The sequence below is a fragment of the Seriola lalandi genome, unplaced genomic scaffold, assembly GCF_002814215.2.
Source record: "Seriola lalandi dorsalis isolate HSWRI2012SDOR001 ecotype SW California unplaced genomic scaffold, Sedor1 jcf7180002054937, whole genome shotgun sequence".
Taxonomy (NCBI): domain Eukaryota; kingdom Metazoa; phylum Chordata; class Actinopteri; order Carangiformes; family Carangidae; genus Seriola; species Seriola lalandi.
In genome coordinates this window covers 1,102,436-1,107,277 of record NW_019525489.1, presented here as the reverse complement: position 1 = coordinate 1,107,277, position 4,842 = coordinate 1,102,436, and the positions used below count along the sequence as shown (strand labels likewise).

Genomic DNA, 4,842 nt, shown 5'->3' with positions numbered 1-4,842 from the left:
ACAGTCATAACTTCATATCTGTGCCAAATATGAAAACAAGACACACTTACTTGTTCTGCTCTGATCTCGCGTTAAAACACGATCGTTCGTTACTGTAAAATCCCGTTGGAGCGGATCGAAGCTGATTATTGGAACCGTCTCCGTTGTTTCCCTCAGCGAAACAAAGAGCATTCTGTTGATTTCGGACAAATATCGGCTACCAATCCCATCTGGCCGCCTGTCGGCTATTCTCTCTGAGTTATATTTTGGGGCTTGTCAAACCGCCGGCAATAAAACACACTTTATTACCGTCACGTGCTCAGTTTTTTTTTTTTTTTTTTTTTTTTTTCGCTGCTCACACGCGGGTTCATAAATTATTAGGCCCTGCACCGAGAGCCACTTTATTCGATAATGGCGCCAAAGAAGAAAAAAACCCTCTAATCTCTGGGGTTTTGCGCTGTTGGAGATTTGAAATTGTGCCTTTTGTTTTCATTTTAACTTATTTACTCTTCAGTTGTTTTAGTGGTTGCAATTTTTCTTCTCTTCAGTTTTATTTTTAGCCTTTTTTTGAATAAGGGTTTTTTGTTTTTTTGGAAAATATCAAAGAAAATACTTTTTCTTTGTGGTTTTTGGAGATTAAATCCAAATATTTGCCTATTTTAATCAAACTGTGGCTTTCTGTTTGTTGTAATAATCACGGGTAACATGTTTTTTTAAAGTAATGTTGGGTATTTATTGAACCGAGAATAAAGAATCTGTGCGTAAAAGTGATATGTTCTGTGCGTAAAACGGGCAGTCTGCGTGCTGTCACCCTGTCGAGACCCCGCGTGGTTTTCACTGCAGTTCTTTCCTCCACAACAAGCAGAGACCCGACGCTGTTTGCATTTTTCCGGATGTTTCTGGAATGCTGCTTGGAGCATTTGTTTCCTGCTTTGATTTCCGTAAATGGAGAGCAATAAAACCATAAACGGGCTCTGTGAAAACACACCGCGGGTCTGTGTGTGTGGCTGTGTGTCAAACTGGACACCGCTTCGTTTGCTTTAGCAGCTCTGCGGCTGCTGAGGACATTTAAGTGTCAGAACAATATTACACCAAAACCTGCACAGAAAAAGAACTAAAAACAATGATTACTAAATGAAAACTTAGCAGATACAGGCCAATAATAATGATAACAATAATAATGATAGCAAAACCGTTTGGCATTTAATTTAATCGATGCAAATTAATTTAGCCATTTGTCTCTAGGAAAATAAAATTTAAATAAGACGCATTCACATGCAATTTTAATAAAATCATAAATCATATTTTGTGCTCTTGGTGATTTATTATTACAACGCAGCAAATATGTTATATATATATTATATATCCAAGACCTCCAATGTAAACTAATACGTTTTCTTTATCTTTACTTTAATTAACAAAGTGTCACCGCTGGTTTTTTCTTGTTTTTTTTTTTTTTAAACCACAAGTCACTTGAACCTTTGATTTATGTCGCCTTAGCTTGGCGTCCTGCCTAATAACGCCTCCTAGCTGCTGCAGCCAAATAAAAATGTCCCGGCACAGCAGAGGGGGATAAAGTCGCTCTGTTCGGAGTGCATTCAGGGTAACTGGGAGAGGAGAGTTCTCATGACCCCCAAGCTTAATGAACCCGAGGGTGAGGGGGAAGATGATGTCGTTAGCCGAGGTTTGATTCTGATGCTATTGTCTGGAACATCATCCCCGAGGCTGTAGCGCCATCTAGTGTTCAGAAGACGGACACAGAACTACGTCTTTTGCCCCAATGTGAAGCCAATGACGGGATCCACTACTGCAGCAGTTCCATCTAGACTCATTATGATTTTGATAACAGACAATCTATAGTTTTAGGATGAATTCGTTTCAGTTATTTGTGCCTCAGTATTTGTATTATAATGTAAATACGCCTCCACGATGCAGGTAAAGAAGAAAAAAATCTGATCCCTGTAACAGAGGTGGGAGGTAATCTGCTTTTTGCAGCATCTGCAGTGTGCGTCACCTGTTTTCTGACCGTTACCGCCCCCTGGTGGCTCATACTGACAACAGCACTCCTGGTATAGACATTTAAAATGGGATACAATTACCTAAAGGTCCAACAACAGTTTAACCAAATCACCACTTCAGATTTAAAGCCACTTAATCACAATGGTGCAATGTGACAGAACATAGGCTACTTATTATACTACTTATTGTGTTTTTGGTTTTGTGAACCATGTTCTCGTCTTCTTTGTTACCTGTGTCAGATGAGAAAATCCAGCGGCGTCACGTTGGATAAACTGCTCGAGCTGTGTCAGTTCTGAAAAATGAATAAATAAAAGAAACACGTTATCAGTTAAATGCATCAGAATGAGCTTAATAAAATGTTGATGGTGAGGACAGAAATGATCATCATCCCACATTATCTATTCTTAACTTCTACTGTGCTCTGTTTTGTGCCTGTTTGGTTATAAATGTGCTTTTTTTAAAAACAAAAAATCAGGCTCAGGACAAACCTGCAGGTTGATTTCTTCTTTATAAATGTCCGTCTGAGTCTGAGGTGTGTGCACCGTCCTGCAGGGACTGAGAGACATGCGTGTTTTATAATAAACAGAGGACACAAACACATTTAACTGTCTGTTTCTACCTGTCTCACGTCTTTCTGTCTGTCTCACACTTCAACACAATGTTTGTCTCATTCTCTGCCTCACTATCTTCCCTATCTCCTTTTGTCTCTTTGTTTCTCTCTCTCTCTCTCTCTCTCTCTCTCTCTCACACACACCACGAGCACACACACACACACACACACAAACACACACAGATTCCCTGCCGCATTGCAGTAGGCTGTAAATATTGAGTGCCAGCTGAGTTCAACTGAGCAGCACCAGTGAAATACTGTCTTTGTTTCCCTCTATCTCTCACACCCCGCCTGCTGCCCTTACACAGAGAGAGGGGGGGGAAAGAAATGTAAAATTCCAGAAAGGGAGGAAATACTGTGTTTCAGCCTCTTTGTCTCTCTGACACTCAGGCTGCCCTCATAAAAAAAAAAAGGCCGTCAATGAAAACAAAAACACAGAGGAGATGATTCCTTCTGTTCTTGTTCTGTCCATCTGTCCAAGAACGAACAAGAAATTCAGTTTCTTTTACGCCGACCTCAAAAGATTTTATGTAAAAACAGAATGAAGAAAGAGGAGAAAGCTAAAACGTAACAGATACGATATAACTAGTTGTTCGTTTTTCGTTTTTCAGCTGAAGAGACGCACGAAGCTACTTTTATATCTAAAACAGCCTGAGAAACAGCCCTTGTTTCAGCACCATGCATTCTTAAACAAGTTTAATTCTTCTTGAATGCATGTTTGTATTTCACCACACTGAAGTATTTATTAGTTCATACAGGGACATATTTGTAGATAAATGAAAGTGTTCTGCAGCAGGCCTGGTAATTGTGACCAAACATAACTGTCTTATTACACAAAATAAATCAAAGGATGATGCTGTTCCCTCTTGTGTTTCCTTGTAACCCTTTGACAGCAGCTTTGTGACTTGGTTGGAGCATTTGGAACTACAGCAATCCTCTTTTAACATAAGAGATGGGTTCATTAAACTCAACTATTTGCAGATCTGTTTCTTGTGTCTCCAAATATGAAATCTGGCCGTACAGGGTTTATGTTCGTTTGCAGCTGAGAGATAAATCTGAGTTTAACCTGCTGCAGAAAAAGACACGTTTCACTGGTGCCGGTGTGCAGACACAACAGAGTCTAATGTATCATAGTAAAAGGCTGCTTACTCTATCAAACTCATCTATTATTCAACATAGAAATTAAAACCTATCGATCCATGGACATTAATATCACAACAATCCAGTAAATCTACAAGCACCTAGTGGAGCAGTTGACTGTTAAAATGCAGTTCAAATGTTGGTACCTGATGTGAGCTGGACGTCTGCTGGACTCCATGTTCCTCTGCAGCATCCTGAGATCAACAGGACAAAACAGATGGAAAAAGAAAATGTCCGAGCAGATACAAATATATAGATGGAAATGTAATGTGACAAGAGAAAGTTCGGAGGAGGAGGCACAAACAGGAAGAAGAAATCTGTAAGCATCTAATTTTTCCTGTAAATAGTTTTTTTTTTTTTCCTGTCGTTAATAAACGTTAGTTAAAGTCTGATGTGAGTAAACAAGGGAAATTCAGCTCGTGGCTAAAGCTCAGTTTTCACATTAACATAAAAGTTTTAAAGAATACATTTTACAAATGTAGATTTTTTTTTCCTTTCGTTGGGGGAAATTCTGCCAAGAGATAAATACAAAATGTAGAGAGAATTTGTTTACCGTTCATGGAGGCGCGCGGCTGCCGACGAGCAGTTCTGTGCTACCGAGAGCGCGCGAGGTGAGGTTGCCCGCGAGGGTATGCTGCACTGCACGCGCGCACATGACCGTTGGCGGCCAATGGCGGGCTGTGTCGGCTCGTAAAAGTGTGTGTGTGTGTGTGTGTGTGTGTGTGTGTGTGTGTGTGTGTGTGTGTGTGTGTGTGTGTGTGTACAGTCAGTCAGTCAGTCAGTCAGTAAAGGGAATTTGTGGCAGCTGCACATAAGAGAAAGCTTTATTTCCAAACAAATAAACACACTCATTTATACATATACAGAAACACACGCACACACACACGCACACACACACGCACGCACACACGCACAGTGGTAAATCCAACCTAAATACCATTTTTTTAAAGGCCTTTGAGCAGTTTCGTTTGTGCCTGTTCTGTGAACTAACACCACCGACGTCCAAAAATGAGCCATTTAATCTGCAGCCTTCCAAAATAAATGTCATTTCATTTGTACAGAAAACAACGACTCCTTTCAGAGAAGGAAACCAA

The 4,842-nt window shown here is 40.2% G+C and overlaps 1 long non-coding RNA gene across 1 annotated transcript; it reads right to left on the bottom strand.

Moving 5' to 3' along the window:
• Positions 1-2,248: 2,248 nt before the first annotated feature.
• Positions 2,249-4,329, bottom strand: LOC147817575 (uncharacterized). The gene is made up of 4 exons (XR_015436246.1): positions 4,302-4,329; positions 3,895-3,942; positions 2,487-2,553; positions 2,249-2,290 (listed from the first exon to the last, which is right to left on the bottom strand). It is a non-coding gene; the product is annotated as an uncharacterized LOC147817575 (long non-coding RNA).
• Between the last annotated feature and the right edge of the window lie 513 nt (positions 4,330-4,842).